General features: G+C 50.6%; 1 protein-coding gene across 11 annotated transcripts in view; it reads left to right on the top strand.

Moving 5' to 3' along the window:
* The window catches only part of LOC144946545 (uncharacterized), a 229,135-nt gene that overhangs the window by 71,054 nt on the left and 135,271 nt on the right, over positions 1-22,810 (top strand). Inside the window, exon 1 of one of the 11 annotated variants that reach the window (XM_078875537.1) lies at positions 12,647-12,709. The exons of the other annotated variants lie outside the window; for them this stretch is intronic. The gene's annotated coding sequence lies outside the window, so the exon portion shown is untranslated. Of the gene's footprint in view, positions 1-12,646; positions 12,710-22,810 lie in introns of those variants that run through there. 11 annotated transcript variants of the gene reach the window in all.

Below are 22,810 nucleotides of genomic sequence, written 5' to 3'. Positions count from 1 at the left end.
GGCTTCCTCTGTCCGCCTTGTGGAGGAGAATGGATCTCATTGAACCCTCGCTTGGTTAAACTGTCATCGATTTGGTTTACGTCTACACGAGTCGATGAACGTGCGTGCGCGTGACCTTTACTGATGGCGCTCGTGTCACCATTAGTGATGGTGATTCTCGATTGCCTTGATGACGGTGAGAGGAGTGACGCTCGCACTCCTCAAGAATGCGAACGTCTCAACCCCTAATTTCTAGGTTTTTTTGGGTGAGATTGTGTAATTATAAATGTGGCGTTAAACCCGCCACCACCCAACATTTACAATCTGAGTACGACGTTTTGCCAGTAATTACAGCTCGCTTCATCAGCCTGAGGTTGTGGATTTGCTCTCCAACACACCGGTGTGCTGTACTAGTAACGATTTGCCATTTTTTGTTTACGTGACAAACCTTACTAATTGGCTGTATCGGGCGGTGACGGGTTTAACGCCACATTAATATTTACACGCGATCTAACAAAAAAAAAACGTATGGATGATATTGGTCGCGAAAGCCTACGTGTTAAACAGTCTCGACCCCTGTTCCCTCACTGGAGCGTGACGAGGGCTCACTATCGCGGCAGGGGGGAGATCTTTTTACCGTGACCCCCTGACCCTTGAAGGCCATCGCAGAGCCAGTTGTACAATCGGAGCAACCACCCAATACCGCCGCCGTCGCTACCTCATGGCTTTTTTCGCCAGAGCCGACCGTTCGATTTTATTCCCACAGCCGCCCGGTAATTTACTCTCCACGCCGCTAACACCGCGGTCACTTCGTCCGACGATGTAGCAGTGGACATCAAAGACGACCCTGTAACATCATTCTTGAAGAGTAAGGCGGTTGTGCGCCAGCGACGATACCTGCATCGGTGCGCTGGAGAGGCGGCGGGGAAGCAAAATTGGCGCCGCACACAAATCTCAGGAAACGGCGGCAACGGCCGTGCCCGCATCACCATCGTCGGCTTGCGTTGCTGCCTCCTCGCGGCGGTGGGCTTGTCTCTCTTCTTGCACGGAGAAACGCGCGGTCGATAAACGACAAACTCGCAAGCTCCGGGCGCAGGCGAGGGGGGCGGGGGCGGGGGGTCATCGCCGGACACGTTTATCGCGCAGGCCCGAGAGTTAACCAACGCCACACTTTCATTAGGCAATTATTCAGTGGCAGGGGGCACGTGAGCCAGCACAAGTAGGCCCTCTCGGTGCGTTCATCTGACAAAAATGCAGTCTTTCACTCAAAATGTGCTGCCAGGCTTTCCACAGTGAGCTTCCAAATAATTGTTCCAAATTGAATGAAGTATCCACACATTATGACTGGGGGCCCCCACCCCCTGCTACCCCACCCCAACCCCCTCCGCACCTCGCAAAAAAACACCCACCCCTCTTCCATTGTGGAAGGCTGGCAACCTAGTAATTTGCGAATGTGTGTGTGTGAGAGAGAAAAAATAGTCGGTTGGCTTCTGTCCAAGCCATGGTCAGCACTTCATGCGCACAAGGGAGCCAGTATTAACCCTTCAGTAGGCCGTAACGCACGCATACTGCGCGTTAATTCACAACCCCGTGTCGAGCCTGACACTTAGGAACTGCGCTGGCGTGGAGGAAGAATCGAGCGTCGTCCGGGACTGTCGCTGAAGCTGGTGGGCAGGGTTCGTGAGCTCCGGGCACTCGTGGGCAACTCGCGCGTCGCTAACGGCGAATTGGCAGTCGGGGGGCAGAGCTGCGTGGATCCAGGGAGAGTTAAACGCCGTGTACATAATAATGTTTAGTCACGAGAGAGACGCCGCGGTACACTTGCTGGGATATCTAATAAGCCTTGGGCTGACCTTGGAAAATCAGCAACGCATTCCTTCACAGCCGCATTTACATCCTCGCAAACGCGTCCTATTGTGGCACGACAAGCGGGAGAGTATTCCGCATTGCTGGGCTATCGTCAAAAGGTTTCATCGAAGAATTGGTTTTACCTTTTCTGGCAAGTATGTGTGGTTAATGCAGACATGATTCTTTGCTAAAGATTTCTGTTTGGTGTTTTAACATCTTAACACCTCCTGTTTTATTGCCATAAAGGGTAAAACCAATTTTGATATTTTGATACTGCCAAGAAAGGTCCCATGATCAAAGCTTTCATCGTTGTACATTTCCAAAAATGTTGATTTATTGTCATGTTGGAAAGGATTCTGTTTATTTAAATAAAATAAAAATTCCATTCATTCCTTACGTCTTTGGGCGCCGTGATGGTGGTGACATGGTCCCAGCGGCATCGCGATCGCCACTTATTGCAGAGGTTCGCGGTTTGACTCGACCAGGCTGCTCTGGTTATTACTGCGGGCGTATCGATCGTGAATACTCCACGCCGTCTGCTTCAGTGCACGTGAAAGGTCGGCCATTTGCCGGGCGTCATGGTCCAAATTTGCTCCATTTTTAAAATGACACCCGCGGATTACTTGACTGGGATTGCGAAAACATCTGAAACTTTTTTTTTACCTCTGAGCTACATCACTCTTTTTCATGAGCTACCTGTCCACAAATGATAGCTCAACAAAGTAACATAATCACGTGGAAGTTTATAGCAGCTAAATACTCGAAAAGGATGTTTACATTTGTGGAGGAAAAGTAAACGTAGCACCCGGGAAAGAAATCCACACTGCCACGGGGAGAACATCCAAGCTTCAAACATAAATGCATTAGGATCTGGATCAGGATCGAACCCGCAACCTCCTGTATACGAGACACGGTAGTGGATATCTCGCTTCCGTGGCACTAAGAGCAACATCAACCATTTATTGTTGCTGTGTTGCACATAGCAACATAACCCCGTCCTGGTGGGCTATACCCAACTGAAGCGGAGCCCCTCATTCGCAGTAGCCCTGCAATATAAGAATGTCACGAACATAAAATATACTCAAACGTTGATTAATTTCACGGCAGTTCTGGTTGTGAATCCTGGTCACTTGAGCCCTCAGCCTGGTTAAGCCGAGTCAACGCCATCTCCCTCCCACCTCGCCCGCTCCTCGGCCTCGCTGACCAGCCGCGTTGCTGCGGCGTGCGCTCCGTCCCGTGCGCTCCGTCCCGTGCGCTCCGTCCCGTGCGATCCGTCCCGTGCGCTCCGTCCCGTGCGCTCCGTCCCGTGCGCTCCGTCCGGAATCCGGGTCTCCCGTTGGCGCGCGCGTCCCCTGCCTCGAGTCCCCTCCACGGCACCTCGCGGGGATGGGTTGGCTCAGTCCGCTGGTTGTGTTCACGTTCCCAGAGACTTATGGCAGCGTTCTTCATTTAACGGTGGCCTGAAGTCCAAATTCTTTACGTCCTCTACACGTGCAGCCCAGTGGATCAGGGGGCCTCTCCTCCGCATGCCGGGTTTGTCCTGCCGGTTATTGATCTCTACTGCACTTTGTCACTCCGGGTTGGCAAAAGTGAGGGGGCATAGGCGTGCAGCGTGGAAGTTGATTGCAACAATGGATTTTGTTGAACCGTCCTGTGCCGTTCACAACGTAGCCCCGCTCAGCCGGTGACACTTATGACGTACGCACGTTGAACTTTGCACCGTACGCAGCCAACGGTGCTAATTGGAGATGCGTTGGTCACCCACGCAAGCACGCTGCAAGCTCAACGCTGCTGAGCTTCTGATATCTGATTGGATTAGGCACATTGTGGGTGGTTTTTCATAGGCATGTATGTCATGGTTATTAGTGGATATAAGTGATTCTGGTACTACCGATGCAAGTATAGAATCATACCAGTATTGAATCGTGGGTAAAATTAGTCTATTATTGAATGGATGGTGACAATTTGGCACATCGCAGAGAGACGGAGTGAACTATTATACGCAGGGCAAACAATGATGGGGTGTTTTTTTATTTGAAGTCGTTTGTGGAAAAGTCAACCTTGGTTGTGCTCAAGGTCACGTGAATGCGTGGCGAACGGGCACAAAAGCAGCGCGCTGTCTCTTTCAGTTACAGTGCCACAAACGTCGCTCGGAACGTCGCGTTTCCAGAACCCCGTGCTGCGTAACCCGACGCGCGGACATCAACCCTGTCCAACGTTTGTTTTTATTTTCTCCCCAAAAAAACACGAAACTAAAATAAAACGCGCACAAAATTCCGAGGCGGAATTTGAGTAGATTTGCCGACGCTGCAAACTTCCTCCCCCTCCCTCCCCCCAAACCAACAGAAGTTATCTTATTATTGGTTGTGGTTAGCAAAAAAACAACAACAAAGGAGGCTTAAGAACGGTGACACGATGTCCCTGTTGACAGACGGCGCTTTGGTGTCGGCGCCAGGGCCGCGACGTCGAGCGCGTGCGAGCCGTGGCTTGCGAGGTTTACGTCTCGTTGCGCGGCTCCTGCCTCCTCATGGCTGCCTTCAACAGCAGTAGGTCACAGTGTCCCTCAAAGTCGCGGCGAGATCGTAACGGTGCGACGCGAAGCCCTCGTTAAACTCTCGCTTTTGTCTTGCGCTCTGTCCGCTGGGGGAACGCCCGCCCGCCGCTCGACGAGAAACATCCGCTGCGACAGGAGGTGTCGGCGAAGGAGAAATGGGACGCCCGTCCCACGTTTGAGTCGAGCAAGGGGAGCGCTCGTCTGTTGGTTTGGGTTATGGTTGTGACGTTAATGGGCGCAAAGTGCCTGGGGTCTTAAAAGCTGGTTGATTTGCGTGAATTCTCGTGCTGACGTCTCGGCGTTGTAGGATTATTATGAAGCAAGGAGGTGCCACTTTGTGGAGGAGGCTGTCCAATTAAAAATATTTGTTTTGCCGGCTTCCCATTTTCGTCTGAGTTTACCTAGTGGAGACCCAAGACTGTCTGCGTGTATCCCAGTAATTGAACTGGAATCCCCGTACAGTGCAGGAAACGCACGCACACATGCGCATGCTCACACGTGCACACAGACACACAAGTGCACACAGACACAAGTGCACACAGACACACGAGCGCACGCGCACACAGACACGTGCACGCAGGACCCATCTGCCCTGGGCTGTTTTGTATAATCTGCGATCATTTCATGTCATCCCTACGGTGCAGAGCAGGCAGACTGTAAGGTTAAAAACTGAATAGTAATAATAAAAGCAAATGAATGCATGAGTTGGTTTGGGAGGGAAAAACATCTCTGCCTCAGGAGTGTACACGATGCATTTTGATAGCATTTAATCACTTCAAAGCCTAATTCCTGCGATGCACGGTGGGTGCGTTCACTGCATTATGTAACCCTCCCATTGCCCGCATCCTTATCAAGGCCCCCTTTTGTGGGAAGCGTTGTCTTGTTTACTTCGGCAGCTTGCGGGTGGCTATATCTCGTGTGTGTGTCGGTCAGCGCGCTGCGCTCCGAACCCCGGCAACGCGAGTTCGATTTGCGCTCACTGCCTTCACCAGTGACGATTGTCTGAACCACTTCTGGGACTCCCCTAGGTCGACTCAGCCTGAAATAAGTAATTGGCGTGGTGTGTCAACATCTCCACTAGGGAGACAATAGCGGCCGGACGTGGAGCTGGCCACCCACCTTCTCATGTGCTGTTCCGGCCTTCATAGGTGCTCGCTAACAGCACTTGCCCCAACAGTCTGCTAAGGCTACACGGGGGATCTTTGTATTTTTTCGCGTGAAACAGAGCGGCAATAGTACACTGCACAGTGAACCCCAATTAATTTGAGAGCTGGTGCTGGGGCCCTTCTCTAGATTAACTTGGCCGTAAATGACGACCCGGGATGGTGGTGTGGAAACGTCCACAACTTGGGAGATGAAGGTGGCCGGCTGTGGGTACCGGACCACACCGCTCACCACACCGCTCACCACACCACTCACCACACCACTCGCCTCACTGCTCACTTCGTGTGCCTTGGCCGGCTTTAATTGGGGCTCTCTAACAAGCACTTGGAATCAGAACATTTATTTTTTATCAGAATCAGACTATTCATACCGAAGGAATCCTATAGGCTATAAAGCTCATTTTCTCAAATGTCCAGTAGGGGCGGGTAAGAACGTTCCAACAACAACAGTAGAACAACACGATAGGAGTGCAAAGTAGAAGAAAGGGGTAACCAAATCACCCAAACACTTACAAATACAACACAAAACCATCCCCATCCTACCAGGCACAGCCCACGGAGGTATCAACTTATTTTTCAGAAGCAACCTGGCCACAACTGATAGCTCAACAAAGTGGCTTATCATTTGAACATTTATAGCAGCTAAATAATCTCAATGCATGTTTCTAAAAAGTCAATGTAGGCTACCTTTGCCTGTGTGGTACATATACGTTTCAAGTTTCATGTATTAGGTATATCCCTGTGAGCCATGTGGCTCTTGAGTCGGGTGCAACCGCAACAAACAAAATATGAACAGAGAACATCTTAAAGCGATGACGCGCAACAGAAACATCCTGGATAAACCAGCAAATCTTCCAGAATAAAACCACCGTATTACAATGCTGTGTGCAAATATCCCAGTGTGATGCAAGTCAAACAATAACAACCATAAGACAATTTAGATTAAAGTTTTCAGGCCAACTCCGCACTTCCGCAAGAAACATGGCTTAACCTTATGTTTTCAAAATCACCAAAATAAAGCTATAAAAACAATGTAACAACAGTAATCATAGGAACTGTGATTCAAATTTAACAATAAACGATATACATGACATGTACGACCAAACTTGCAGCCATAGCTGGCAGCATGACACTTTCAGTGTGTGATGAGTGAGTCAGTGTATGATGCGTGAGTGAGTCAGTGGTAGTGTGAGTGAGTGTATGATGTGTGAGTGAGTCAGCGTATGAGTGAGTGTATGATGTGTGAGTGAGTCGGCGTATGATGAGTGAATCAGTGTATGATGAGTGAATGGGTCAGTGGTTGTGTGAGTGAGTGAGTCAGTATAAGATGAGTGAGTGTATCACGGCCTCTTCCATGCCATCGCGGCCTCCCCCACGCCATCACGGCCTCCTCCACGCTATCACGGCCTCCCCCACGCCATCACGGCCTCCTCCACGCCATCACGGCCTCCTCCACGCCATCACGGCCTCCTCCACGCTATCACAGCCTCATGTAGTGGGTTCAACTGAGTCACAGACGTACTCTATGGAGGCAACACATTTATTGAGACCAACACAAAGGGGTAACAACCTATGGTGGTGGACCACAGGCTAACTACACTAATTACACTGGGAGTAGCTACAATGGACAAGACCCCAGATCGTAGATCTTCAGGATAACAACAGCAACGCTCAACCCCGGTCCCTCTGGGGACCCGGTTTATATCCCCACGGGTCATGACTGGCTCCGCCCTTAGCCACAACCACCTCAAACCCTCGAGCAGGATCTCGCCCCCACTTGGGGCCCCTGTGTAGACTTTACCCGTCACTTGCCTTCCAGGGTCAACCAGAGTGCCATGGCCTTCATTAACCCCATTCATGGCCGGCTACCCTCACACCTCCTCCTATAGGGGACAGCACTGCAAGCCGAGCGTGGTGCCACTCAGCGCCCTCTATCAGCGCTTACCGAGCCCCTCTCGGGCTGGTACTACACCCACATGTACGGGGTGTCCGCGATGTCAGTGCATCGCACGCCGTGCTTCGTTAGGGCCGGCATCACACAGTGACATCCGCGATGTCACTACACAAACAAAGTGTGGATCAGTGGTGCAGTGGTTCACACAATCCACCATGATCCTGGTGACTTGGGTTACCTAGCAGATGAGGGCCAATCGCATGTGGACTTGGCTCAAACGGCACTTAGAATCATATCATGTTGCGTGTAATCACATTATTAGCATTGGAGAGACGAAGGTGGCTGAGCAAACTTGGCCCTGGCCATTTCCCAACCTCGTGGTCCAAGCTGCTCTTAATCGGGCGTCTGTGAAGCCACGTGCCCCCTCTAGTCTCTGAGGTGAAATAGAGGCCCCCCGTCTTTAGGAAACAATTGTAGTGGTTGTTGCCCTCTGTTTAACCACGTGAGAACCTATTGAGACTCGTTCTCTCTCTCTCTGGCAGAGAGATAATAAAGTAGTTAAGAGGACCAATTACTAATTGTGATTCCCATTTTTAGCTGCGGGTGATTCACAGATGCGAGTGTACAGCTGCTGCATTGACGCACGGTGCCGCACCACCGTTGCCAGCAATGATGTCATGGCATCCTTGAAGTTGCGTCGCCTGGCCACGCCGATTCGCGTTCGCTCGAGGGCCCTGCCGGGTTGCTCCATCGCAGGAAGGAAAGCGACCTCGTCGGGGGCTCCACGTTATGGCAAAACGCCGCGACAGGAGAATCCCTCGCTCGGCATCGCGATTTGAATCTCAACGTAGCCATCGAAATACGGGGGGGGGGGGGGGTGACTGATCGAGCTGGCCGGGGTCCGCCACTGTAAACGCGGCGGTCGACCCCCCCCACCACCACACCACCACCGCGCCTTCACCAGCCCAGGGCGTCCTGAATGAGCGAGTCATCACTTCCCCGGGCTGCATGCAGCCCGCCCCGCCGGCCGTGCTGTGTCGGCATTACGTAACCGTCGCAGTGTGCCTCGCTGCGCTGTCTCTCCCTCGCTTGCTCGCTCGCTCGCGCGCTCGCTCGCGCTCTCTCTCTCGCTCGCTCTCCCCGACGTGCGACGTGATGAAGGCTTGGCAAAGCGGCGTGCGTCGCCAGCTCCGCTCTCCGTCTCGAGGAAGCTTCACCGCGGCTCTCACAGGAAGGCTGTGTGAAAGTGGATTTTCTACACCATGTGAAAGCTGTTTATTTGAATTATTTTGGTACCAAAGTGGGTAATGCACACTGATTGAAATGCGTCTTCTTTAAGCATATCTGTAAGCTGCTTTCCATTGCCAAGTTCACTTATCTGAAAATGCTCCCAAGCCACCCTCGCTTGCATCTTTATTTCGTGACTTCAATCCTTTGTCTGCCTTCAAAAGATTCCCTAAGTATACACAATCTCTCGTACGATCCTTCTAGCTGTATCCATCCAACAAATATCTTAATTTCGTTAGCCAGCTTGTTGTAGTTTCCACAACATGTAGGCTTACCTGACCATTATTGTGATTCGGAAATTTATTTACAGGCCATTCTTGGGCTATCATCTATCCAAAGCCCAAAATGAGAGGATACATTCTCAATTCTGGCAGCCGCCTGATGATGTTGGTTGTAACTAGTGGCAAAACGTCGGACTACCCATGCGCTAAATGTGTGTGGATCGCTCTCCAGCGACACAGCGGTGGCGCTGCAGAGGCAGCGATGCAGAGGCAGCGATACATCGGCCTGTTGGTTTCACAAGACCCCTTCATTTGGCTGCGTCTGACCCAAACATCAAGGATGAGCTTGTTGTTCGGGACTTGTTTTACTCATTTATGTTGAGCCAAACTGGGAAAGAAATGAAAAGTAAAACTGGAGAAATCTTCCCTCATCTCACTCCACTCGCCTCCACGCACTCTCTCCGCCTTCTGTCGAAGCCCCCAGTCGACCTTCGCTCGGTGGGAGGTCGCTCATTCTCCCCTTCTGCCTGCGTGGTCTGGAACTCTTTACCCCTCACCGTCTGTGCTCTTGACTCCCTGCCCCTGATAAAGTCGAGGCTCAGGACCTTCCTTTTACTTCCCCCCGCCGCTTACAAATTACTTCCTCTCTAAGCTTACACAATGAATGTGCCGGCCGTTTCTCTTCGCGTCCTGAAGTGCGACCGCACTTGGGACGCTATATAAATCCGTAGTATCTTGCCGTACATTGCGTATCCCTTCCCCGTCATTTCGAATGTGGTTTATTTACTTTATTGGATTTAATTGTGTTGCCATTGGGCCAGTAAATGGATGCGGTTTTAATTAATCGTTGCAACTCGCCCTCCGCTGAGAGCCAAGCGCCAGCCGCCTCCCCCCCCCCGGAAGAGCCCCAGAGCGGATGCTCCGCGGCAGGCTGGGCAGCGAGCGTCCTCGGGCGGCAGGGATCTTCCCCTCTTGCGCCGCATCCCCGCGACTAACTCTCCCGACCCAGCTGTGGGGGGAGCAATTCCCCCCCCCCTCCAGCTGTTGCCCCCCCCCCCTCCCGGCTTTTCTAACAATCCGGCGCTCCCTGTTGGCCGTCGGTCCCCATGGCAGTGGGAAAGAAGGTGGAGAGAAAGCCAGAATGGCGTTTATTCATTCGCAGCAGATGACAACAAATCGCACAGAGTGAAAGGCATTGAGGTGCCTCTTGGAATATCCACGGCGCGTGGTTTAGGCCGAACTGGATTGGGGGGGAAAAAACTTCTACAGTCGCCGCATCGGCAACTGTGGAAGGTCATCACGGGCAGTGCCGACGCTGCCACTGCTTCCTTCCATTTGCCAGATCCCGGCGTGTCTCCCACCCCCGGCTAACCCTCTTTGTCTTCCCAATGCGATGATGCCTCAACACTTTCCCACCTCCCAGTCTTCCATCACCCCCCATTCCCTCACCCCCCTAGTTATGACCAGGCCTCCCAAAAACTCCTCCTTAACACTCACGCCTGGTCTGTCGTCACGAGAATTGCACCGCCACTTTTAATAACTTAATTCTTCGTCTCAAACCACGATCGTGTGTACAATTTTACAAATCGCTGTAAGAACGCTCTGGAAAAAGGCGCGATGCAAATTTCGACAAGATAATAAGAATAATGGGTGGGGCCGTGAGCAGGATGCGTGAGAGACGATTATCGCGTGGTCCTCCTCCATAAGCACACCTGAGAGCCGGAGGGTGGCATCATCCGGTCGGGGCGGATCCTGGAGGTGGCTGCGTCGCCTGTGCAGCAGCTGCGGGATCCTGCGGATAGTAGATGGCGTTGGCCCGGTGGCATCCGATGGCTTTAGTCACGATGCCATCTAAGATCTTAGATCTCGATGGGTCCGCTGTTATAGTTTCCTCCGACCGAACTTGGATGTCTACCCGTTGATCGCATGTGAGTCGGTATCTTCGCTCAGGTATTACAAACCGCTGTATTTTAAGGCACCAACCTTGCCATTGGGTCCACAGAGCAAGTGTCTCGAATAGTAAGTTCATGGCAGTGGTTGTCGATGGAACTCCGTTTAAATAAGTATACAAAACGTGGATCAGGTCACCATCCAGTCATCGTCAACCATGATCAATCTACCGCTGATTGGATGCCTCTCAAAGCCGTGTTCATCATTCGTGATCCTGCAATGCAAAAATCCACCCAGTTCCTGTACCAAAAGTGTTGACTATGTAAAATACAGTGATGAAGCTGCTTACTGATTTCAGCAAGGTACAGTCCTAAACTGTACCTTGCTGAAACTATATTTATACATCTCACCACCGTGGCACCCCTGCTTGCCCTGCTCGCCTTAATGCCACACGTAGTGTTTTCAGGACGGTGCAAAACAGCCTTGCTCTACAAACTGGTGCAGCCATAAAGGGAGGAACTGGCTACAACCGAATTGAGCGTCCAACACGCAAACATCGTCTCCTGTCAATACGCATAAATGTCAACTTGAGAAAAGGCAAGCGATCGGTCTTTGTCTGAAGACTCGAATGCTCTTAGTGCATTATGTGACCAAAGGATATGGCCCAGTTCGAGGGCAAAAGAAGTGGCCTTAAAAAGCTGCATCGGTTAATTTGTGCCGTCTCCCGTAATTGAGCGTAGACTGGCACAGACGCAGATTTACGTGCGAGGCCTCTCGCACCGCGAACGGTGTGCATCTTGAATTCTCCTTTGACGAGCAGCAATCGGTCATCCCAAGCAGGGCTAGGGCCCTGGCTCGAGGAGATCCTGGACAGATAGGTCAGGAAGTGCCGAGGTGGCGAGATGTTAACTACCTCGCCTGGTATACAGGAGGTCGCGGGTTCGATCTTGACCCTGACGTCTGTATATTTGGAGTTTGTGTGTTCTCCCCGTGGTATGTGGATTATTTCTCTGGATCCTCTTGTTCTGCCCACAGTTGCTGCATTTGAATTAAGATCCTCAGACCTATTTCTACAATTGAGTTTTCTGGGTTTAATATGGCATCTTGAGATTATTGTACATGTTTTTATTCATTGAGCCTTCTCTTTACATACTTTTTTTACAACATTGGTCTTAGTAAATTTTGGTTTTATCTTAAACTAGTGTCAATTGGCCTTGAACCTCGTGTGGAAAGTGCTTGAACAGTATAGCTTATTCAATTTAGTCATCATCTTGCACCAATAATGAGCTTGTATGTATGCACTCAATCTGCCATGCCGCCTCAGCCCGGCTTGTGAGCATGCCACGGCATTCCTGCCGGGCGGCAAGTCGCCAGAGTCCAGCATAGGCCAGGTTGGATCAACTTGCCCGTGAGGTCATCACGGAAAATAAGTTTTACAGCATCGCCCCACAGTAAATCCAGTAAACATTTCACAGTGCTTTAGGTGCGCATGCCAAACCCACTTGCTGATATTTATGTTCCGATGGCTCGTTTTGTTTAGCGAAGTCTTTTCTGTGTCCTTGATTCATAGCGTGGTGCCGCCCATTCAGAATTTAGAGGCAGGCTTGTATTTAATGCTATAAACGGGAAATTGTGCCCTGGCCGTACTGCACAATTTGTGTTCTCAGAGCACATCAATTCGTAATACTTAACAGCATTGGGTCAAGACGTCATTGCGGCCAAACCTGCCGGTGCCGCCACCACACTTCATCGCTGACGCGCTCTCCCCCTCCGCCAGATTCCCACAGCCACCGCTGCTGCACACCTCCACCATCTTTCCCCGACATTCTCCCGACCGCAGCGTTAGACAAGGCGCAAGCGATCGTGGTGGAAGGTCAGAGGTATACGAGTGACCTCGCTTGCTCACGGTCGCTCTCGTTGCTAATTGCAGCGGGCAGGGTGAGGGCGGGACACACACCTCTGTCGAGGATAGGCGCTCGATGTGAACAACGGGAATGAGATGTCACCGGTTGTTAACGCAATTCCATGCACAACAACAACCGCCAATCACCACTAAGTGGCGGTGACGTCACCACGGTGCTTGTGCCAGGCTATGCGCACTTTAAGGCCATGGGAAGTGTCAAACGCCTGCTGGCAGGAGGTCACGGGACAGACCCAGGTGCCATGGGTTGACTTACTGAGATGACTGGCCGATGCACCACCTGTGCCCCCTACTGGGCCAACTTGCTGTGCTTTAGCCACCCAGCACTCCGCTTGTTGTTGTGAGCACACACACACTTAACACGCACGTGTATGTCAAAGGGGCTTCATTACGCCCATTCCATGAAGGATGCCCAGCCTTAACGTGTTGTATGTGCACAGCCATTTTTAAATCCTTTATATTAAGTTCGCTTGCTTGCTTGCGTGCTTGCTTGCGTGCTTACGACCGTGCAAATCTTTCGGTCGTTTTTTAACCCACTTCCCATGATCCAATCGAGCTGACATTTTACACTTTTTAGGCAAAAAAAAAATATTTTACATATATTCAAATAGAACGCACAGTGTAAGAGCCCAGAGCGTAACCCCTCCACAGGCCGTGGCGGAGTAGCGCAGTTGGTAGCGCCCTCGCTTCCCATGCCAAAGGTCGCGGGATCGATCCCCGCGTCCTCCACAGGCGAATATATTTTTAAATCCTTTATATTAAGTTCGCTGCCACGCATATAAAGGATTTATAGTGAAAAACTTCGTTTTTACGGGTTATACTTATTAGATGTTCACTCCACTGCTGGAGGAGGGCCTCCCCGTGCAACACGGGTCACAGGGATTACTTTTTTGCATACTTCACCATCCTGGTCGGTGCGGGTTTGGGAAACATGGGGAGCATAGATTTTGGAGCGAAGCATTTTGGTGCACTGCCCTCTGCTGCCAGCCACGTAGCCGCACAAAACCCTTTGATTTGTCACGGTGCTCACCCAGACAACCACCGTCCGGGCTCAAGCCTGCTTAGCTTCTGAGATGGGACAAGATCCGGCACATTCCGGGTCTTCTTGGTATGGCCGATGTAGGCATAAAGCAATGACTATAATTTTACATTGAGGTTGCTGAGTCAGATGGTTGTGTCAAGGATAGCGGAGCGGTGAATCATCGCTGCGATGCCTCCTCCGTGTTTGTGACTCGAACGTTTGGTAATTGTACCTTCCATGGTTCTGTTCTGGGTGATGACCACGGACTCTGCACACTGCTGGATAATTTTTGTTATTTTCCATTTGGACATCGTCGTCATCAAGTATCCGCGTTTGTTGCTGCCGCCATGCTTTGTGCGGATGCGGTCATAAACACAGTGTCAAACGTAGCGTCCGATCGCATACTTGCTTGCGCCAATACGTGCGCTGGGCATGCCTCCTGGACAAAGCGAGGCCACATTGATGGGTGTCCGCGACGGCCGTGCGCCGCTCGCCGCGGCAGACATTGCAGAAAAAATATATTTTTGCTGAAGAGTTGTGAAATCCCGATGAGGATTTGACACTCAATCACGCGAACCATTAATTGGGAAAGTCGTAAAGAATGCGATAAACCTGATGGACAAGCGGCCGCATTGGCTAGCTGCTTAGATAGCACGACTGGCAGAACAGCGCGCGCATAGCCACGAGCTTGCGCCGCCTTGACACCTCCTGGACTCTGCGCAAGAAGTAGGAGCAGTCGTCGGAACGTGACCTCGTAGGTCCCCTCCCGGGAGCCCTTTTAGATGTATTGTCTCCCTGGCAAGGAAAGCAAAGACAACTTCCATAACGTTGGGGCGATGTTTAACGACATTGGGGGCGGCACTCGTTCAAGTCTTCGCACGCAGGTGCGGCAGGCAAATGGACGTGTGACTTGTAAGGGGTGTTTAAGTGGCATCTTCTCGCATGCCTGGCCAAATATCTCAAAGATTGACCTCAGAAAAGTCTTGACACTCCACATAGGATTTCCATGTAAATTTTGTATTATTAATACTTAGTAATCGTAAGTAATTTGGAGGTGGCCCATTTTCTACTGCTGCCCCCCCCCCCAACCATTGTCTGAAAAGCTCTTCCCCAGCCATCTGTGCTGTGAACTCCCTGCGCCCTTCCAGTCCAGGCTCAAGAATTTTCTCTCCTCTGCCCATGACCCACTGCCTCTCACAGTGTCCTCTGCACAACATTTTGGGACGTGGTCACATTTAGCCGCTGTGTAAATTGACGCTTTATTTGTTTTTGCGTCATATCCGAATTAAAGACTCGAGCTGTGACGCTGGCACCCCGGTGGCCGACTGTCGCTCACATTGGCACGTACTCGTAAACAACCCGCTTTACACAACGCTGCTTGACGACGCTTCTGAAGGGATCACAGAGCAGCTGCTCTCGTTTCGATCGCAACGCAGGCAATCGATTGATATTTGTATTATTTTGTAGTCACCTTATTTTTATTATTTTATTGTTATAATTTTTTCTATCTACATGACTTTACCGAAAGAACCATAGAAAATTAACTTTTTATTTTACCAGGTAAGGCCCACTGAGCTATGTAGCTCTTTTTCAGAAGCGACCTGGCCACAAAAGATAGCTCAGCGGAGTAGCTTGTCACGTGGAAATTTAGAGCAGCCAAATATTCTAAACGCGCGATGTTGATTCTAAATGTGAAGGGAAAACCCGGAGGACCCGGAGAAAAATCCACACGACCACAGGGAGAGAGACACGCAAACTTCAAATATACAGCAGGCGTCAGGATGGAGCCTACGCCCTCCTCCATACCAGGCAAGGCAGTTAACATCTCACCACAGCGGCGCCCATGGTAACGGGCAGCGGCCCCATTCCATGTATTAGGCAGCGCCTCGTCCCAACGCACGCGGTCACCTGAGCCACATGAAGTGTGCGGTGGAGGCTCGCGGCCCGGTGCTTGGGACTGGTGTCCACGCTGAGCCGGCACCGCCGAGATCCGGGGGGGTCGAGCCCTCGACGCTCCGTTCAGGCTAAGAGGATTTCCGCACTGCACAGCGAGAGCCTGACGGTCCAAACGCAGTTGTGGACGATTATGGGATTGCGGCTTTGTGTGGACCAGCACTTGTGATGGTTATCTGAACCGGTTCAGGACCTCCCCGCGGTCGACTCGGCCTCAAATGTGTACCTGGTGCACTGTGTCAATATCGCTACTAGGGAGACAAAGGCGGCCCGGTCGTGTTGCCGGCCACCCATCCACCTCGTGTACCGTGCTGGCCGTCATAGATAATCTCTAACAGAACTTGGTTCCTACAGTATGTTAAGGCTATGGGGGGGGGGATCTTTGTCTTTGATGAGTAATGAACCCCACACTCGCTAGGAACAGCGCTGCCCCATTGAGGGCTAAGGTAGCTTATTAAACATAGAGCAGAGGGGAGGAGACCCGTGATGGTTCCTGGGGAAATGTGTCTGCCGACTGAAAGTCAGTGCGACTCCCTGCTGGGACGACGTGCATGGGGTGGTGCACGGCCCTCTCTGTTGCTGGCCTCAAGTCAATGGTGGGAATTCCACATTCACGTGACGGGGACCAGTCTGTCCAATGCGTAACGACTGCTGACTTCCCAAAATAGGTGCTCGGTTTATATTTGCCAATGGTCAAAAAGCTGGACGTGAATTCCTGCTCCAAGTGAGCGTTTGGGTGGTGCGCATCTCCTGTTCATTGCCCTGGAGAGCCAGTGGTGGAGATTCTACATTCCTTTGGTAGCGGGAAAGTCTCTCTCCATAGGACATCCACAGGTGATTTCCCCGGAGAGTGGGTACCTATTTTACACACTTTCTTTTAACTCACTCTGTCTGTTGTCGTTGTTGTATCCTCAAATCTTGTAACTCAATTTTAACCCACTTTCCAATGTGGAATCGACTGCAAACTCGTTATACATGTCATACTGATGACAATACTATATTCTATCATAAAAAATAAAAATTACATATTTTTTAACATTATTTTTTATTTATTATGTTTCGGCTTGGGTCTTATTGTCCACGGTCAACTGACGTTGGCTGTAATTTGCCACGGTCCCTTACGTTATGGCAAGCTTCGGGGCCACTTCCTGGAGTCGTGGAGTTCTGCCATTACTAGAACAAAAGTTTTTTAAAATATTACTTATTTATCGACCCTGGCTGGTATGATGGGCTGAGTCAACTCCCCCCCCCCCCCCCCCCCCAACAATACAGTATTTGAACTCGAAAGCTTCCGACCGTTGTGCTCGAGCGCTGAGTCGCGTGGCCGCTCGTAGAGCGTCATCATCCCAAGCTTCGTCGTCGCAGTTCACGTGCGGCCTGGCCAGCGGGCCTGCGTCCGGCTACGAGAAAGCTCGATACTTGGGGTGCGAGCCTTCGATGCTGCCCCTAAACTACAAAACTATTTTTGTTTTACTCTGCAAGGCCCACTGAGCTATAGAGCTCTTTTTCAGAAGCAATCTGGCTGCACATGATAGCCCAATGCATTGGCTTATCACGTGGACATTTATGGCAGCAAAATACCTAAACGCCGCATGTTGATTATAAATGTGGAGGGAAAAACCAGAGGACCCGGAGACAAATCCACGTGACCATGGGGAGAACATACCAACTCCAAATATACAGGCGTTCAGAGTCGTGATCAAACTCATGACCTCCTGCACACCAGGCGAGGTAGTTAACATCTCGCCACCACGGCGCCAACCGATGGGCGACCGTCTTCCTCCAGGTGCCGTGATCCATCGCCCCTAGCCAGGCCTCGTGGATAATAGGCATGGCGCGCATCATCGAGCGCGATGATCCATCGCGAGCAGCACCCGCACGAGAGAGGGGCCGTCTCAGTGGGCGAACCAACCCACGTGTGGTTCCAGATCCGTTTTCGACATTCAACCGCAGGGCAAGAGCCAGAACATTTTGGGCGAAGAGAGAGCTGCGTTCCCGGTGTCGGACCAGATCCACCATGTTGGCGTTAAGAGAAAAAAGGTGAAAAGTAAAAAAAGCAAAGAGTTAAAGTGTCGCGTTGCGCGGTAAATTTCTTTGGTCGGGTTTAATGACTCTCTCAAGACCCTGCGCGCCATTACGGCAATGTCGTCGTACGTTGGTTAGGGCAGACGTTTTGTTATTCCAGAGCGTCCGGCTTAAATTAAGCGGCCGGTTAAACTGTCGCTTCTGATGTTCGCGGGCGAGAACGTGGGGCACAGCGCGGGCGCGAGTCGACCTGACGGCGCGTCCACCGCCACCAGCCTAGAGGGGGGGGGGCGCTGTGGCGAGGCGGCGTCTCCTGGTGGATCTTTATTTTTTCATCTCTTCTTCTTCTTCTTCCTTTTCCACATCCCCTTTTCATTTTTCAACTTGACGGGAAGATGCAACGTGGGAAAACATCGAACGGCACGGAAGCCTGCGGAGTCACGGCGAGCACACGCGTGTCTTTGTGCAACGAAAACAAAGTGGCACCCTGAGACATGCGACTGGAGGCGTCGTGTGTTTCTGCTCACCGATTGCCCGTGGCTTGAGAAGTAACGGTAAAGGTGCAGCCCTGCAATTTCTTGGTCCACCCACTGTTGGTAGAAGGGCCTCTACTACAGTAGGCTTGAGAGGCCCTCTACTCATCCACGCTGGCCAGATGTCATCGAAGACGTGGGTGTACCCACATTTCACCCCACCACATATGAAGTCTGCTGATTGGCTAACCGTAGTCAACCCATGCGTTCCGCTGGGTGGACAGGCGGTTTGGGGAAGATTTCAGAAACTTCCACCATTGTCTCCGCAGTCGTTCTAGTCGATCATCGTTGGAGGTGAAATGTTAAGATGTGATCATTGGTAAAAAAACAAACGTCATTGAAAATTTTCTTCGCTTTGTTGTCTCTATCTCGTTTCACTTTTCAGAATGGCCTGTGCCCTCAACGCTATCCCAGTCCATACCGTTTCGTTCCTCTGCAGCTCTCTGCAGGGCCGTTATTTTGTGGAGTAATCCCGGGCTTGCGTTGCAGGTGCGAGCTTTTACTTGGCGTTAATTTGCTCGAAGTGAGTTATCGTGCCGGCGTGTCTCGAGACGAGAGGGGATCGCGTGATTAACGTCCGTTCTCCTCTCGGGCCGACGAGCGATTGTCAGCCGTCTCGATGGGAGCGTGCGGGTGAAAGGCGGGGGGCGGTGAAATTTGTCCGCTTTGAAGGCAGGTCCGCGTCATTTACCGTGAATCTTTAAACGCGCGCCATTTATCGCGCGCTAGCCGCATGCTCCGCTAAAAAAGATTAAGCCAAGGGTTGGGTGGGGGGGGGGAGACGTGTGCACGTGCATCCTCCGCTGCGGAATTTACCGTTGCGTCTTGCGCGCGTGTGTACGTGCGGTGGCGGAGTGTTGGCCTGTACATGCCGGGTACTCCGCAACTGCCGCTTCTCAGAGGATCAGACGCACGCTTGCCGACACCTTCCACGGCGGTTCCCCTTCCTGCGCTCCGATGTTCCCGCACAGGGGTGAGTGGTGGCGAGCGTGGGAACGAATTGGTTTCCCACACCGGCGCACTAACGTTGAACGGACGTTTACATGTCGACCACTGTGTGTGCAGCCGTAGCCGTGAGTGCCATGTCGGTTGTTTGACCGTACTTCACCATGAAGATGGTATCGAACCGGCCACTTCTGGATTGCAGATCCGGTGTTGCCGACCGTTCCACCGCCACTGTGGCAGCTCGTGGGAGTACAACGCAACGATGTGAGCTTTGCTGCACCATCTTCTGCTGCCCACCACGGTGGCGGGCGCAGCAGCAGCAGCAGCCTACGACACCTTTTATTGTGCACGGCACCATCATCCAAGGCTCGCGCTTTGCTCAGGCGGTGCGATCGGATCGGTGCATTTCGCGCGGATCGGTGCATTCCGCGTGGATGCGCTCACCGGGGCTTGTGCATGAGGAAGCTCTTACCCCCTCCGCGCGTACGAGCGACTCCGCCGAGACTTTTAATTGTTCTAAGCGTCTCTCTCCCTGCTGTCTCGCAGCCGTTAGAGGCACTCGCGGGGTGAAGGAAATGCCATTGTGTGTACAATTTGAATGAAGTCATCGCCGAGCCGTGCGTGCCAGCTCGGAGCGATTGTACTCGCCCCAGTAGGAAATTTTAATAACGCGCGCTGCTCGTAACGCGCTCCATTGTCCCGTCTTGTTATTGTAAACACCGGTTTCCTAAATGTTGCATTATTGCCTATGTTATACGTTTCCAGTCACGAGTCAATTTGACTCGAGAAAATCTCAATTGACTCCGTCGTACTTTAAGCAGACTGCATTTCGAACAAACGCAACAGCACGTTCTCGAGGGCCTTTGCACCGAACGACAACTTGGCTGGCTCCAGCGCGGAAACGTCCCAACGAACCCAGCCACACCCCTCGTTTAACGGCCTTCTCCCTGATGCAGTCGTCTGGATCGGCCACCTCGGTGGGAAGTTCTCGTTGCTGCTCGCAGTGACGACGTCGCAATTTACCACCTCCATTCCAGACCGAAACGGGGAGGGTTTCTCCACAATGCCGGTTGTCGGCTGACGAGGCTGGTTGTAATTTTACTGGAGAAACGTCACGGGACTCTAATTGTGTAAATGTTGTGGGTTTTACTCTTCAACACACCGGTGTGCTGAACGAGTCACTAATTGGCATGTTTTGTTTACGTGACGAACCTTACTTATTGGCTGTTGTTGCGTGGTGGTGGCGAGTTTAACTTCACATTTATATTTACGCGATTAACACAAAAGAAGATTTTCTTTGCTGCTGTACACCCCAGCTTCAGGCTGTGTATTGTTACTCTGTGGGCAGCAGAGGGTGGCGCAGCAGAAATCTACCGTTGTACTACACTTCCGTGATTCCCACATTTGTAAATATAACATGATTAAATAAATAGTGTTGCCCGCCTTCACCGACCCGCATCGATCAGCGCCGCGAAGTAGAGTCGAGCGATCCGCACGCAGTGGGGACGCCATTATCCAGCAGTGGATTGGCAAAAGTTCTGTGCGCATGTATGCAATGTAAATATACGCATAGGGAAGCCACACTGAGTCTTAAGAAGAGCCTTTATCAGGAGGGTCCTGCTATATTGGGACGTTTGGCCAACACCAGTGACATTGTGTGTTTCTATATCATAGAACCCAGAGGAAAGCAACACCGAGCAGGGGGGAGAACGTGCAGACGCCACGCAGAAAGCCGCCCGAGTCGGGAATGGAACCGTCCAGGTTCTTCTAGCTGCGAGTCGCAAATGTTACCATTGCGACACCCTCACGTCCTTGTTTTAACCTTAATTTCACTTTATTTGTGGACAAATTTATATAGAAATGTGTTTTTAAACCCGCCACCACCCGACACAGCCAATTAGTAAGGTTTGTCACGGAAATGAAACATGCCAATTCGTTACCAGTTACTCTCCAACACACCTAGGCCGCTGTCGGTAGCCTAAAAGAGGCCTAGAAATAGGGTTTCGTTCCACCAAGTGGGGCACTACCTACTTTTTTTATATTTAACATCAGAAATATATAGAGATTCCTTAGGAAAAAGTTATCCGCACACAACCTTGCAGTTTTTGAGAAAAATTATGCTAAAGGTGCCCATTTTGAAAAAAAGGGAAACCATAGGGAATTTTGCACTTTCAAACCTGTTTATCATATAAACCCAAAAATGCAGAATTACCACTTGAAGTACAAAATAAACCAGTTTGAAATGTGTGATATACCTGAAGTTGCTATCTATGCACAGTAAAGATGATAAGATTATCAAGCAAACTTCTACTGTAGCATTAACATCCCAATTACTTCTCATTATGTTGTTCCAATTCGAAGGTAATATTTGGGGTAAAATCTGAATAACAAATAGAATTAAGCCAAAATATAATATATTAAAAAAACACTTTCAAAATAACACATTTAATGGTGAATTGTCAATTCGCATACACGAGCAGTAACTGCACTACATTTACATATTCACAAGAATGATTATTGTAAACAAGATTTAGTTTTTGATTGATTTATATTAAATATATATGTCCTATATTAATTTTATTATCATATACACATCACTAAATATCAAGATCACTGTCCTCACTATCAGATTCACATGACACAATATCCTCAGTTAATCTCACATTGTCACAATGAACACATTTACATAGGTCAGTGCAGGCCAGGCCAGCCTTGTGGCATGAGCACCTTCCACCTGTATAAGTACCAGACTTACACCCACAGTGGAGTGACTCCAAAATCTGTTGAGGAGCTGGATCTTTAGTCATCCATGATATGATGAGATCACCATCCTTGACAATCCATCCAAAGCCGTCTGGACTGGGAGCATTTATAAAAGGATCCAATGCTCTCCTGTGGATTGCAGCTTGGTAGTTAGCACGCTTGAAGTGCTCTGTAAGTACATCTTTTGTTGGAGGTAATGCCTGTTCGGAAGAGGCCTGGACACAGAACCTATTGTATCTGGCCAAATTAACATCTGATACCTTTTCTCCATACAGCTCACACACAAAACGTTCTATGGTCACAAATGTGGTGCTGTCCATTTCAAATTGCCTCCCAAGAGCAACAAATACACTGATGTACTCCAGACACTATATTTAGTGGTTTCTCTTTTCCTTTCCCATAAAAGGAACTAGTTGAGTCACAGCCAGTGAATGTGTGTAGTCCTATCAGTGCCGCTGTTAGTGAAGGACCCAAAGCAGAACCAATAGCCTGGAGATCGAACATTCTTTGCCTGTCTTTTGTTCCTTTCAGAAAGTACATCTTTGCTGAGGGAAGCTTAGCCTTTATTGAAAGTGAAATGATAGCAACGTCAGTGTCAGGACTCTGTATGATTATCTTATTATAAAGTTCACTCCAGGCATGTTTTGCATGAAGTAGGAGCCTCGTGTCAGCTTCTTCATGGTCACAAGTCAAAGATTCTACCTCTTTGACAGACATAATGCCATCTTTAAGAGTGAGTTGATGACATACATTTCTGTGTGCCACAAAGATAGCTATGTCTTTTCCAGCTGCTTGTAAAGGCACAGTTCTCCA

This window comes from Lampetra fluviatilis, chromosome 41 (genome assembly GCF_964198595.1).
Source record: "Lampetra fluviatilis chromosome 41, kcLamFluv1.1, whole genome shotgun sequence".
Lineage (NCBI taxonomy): Eukaryota > Metazoa > Chordata > Hyperoartia > Petromyzontiformes > Petromyzontidae > Lampetra > Lampetra fluviatilis.
The sequence above is the reverse complement of the archived record's forward strand: the minus strand, read 5'-3'. Positions and strand labels throughout refer to the sequence as shown.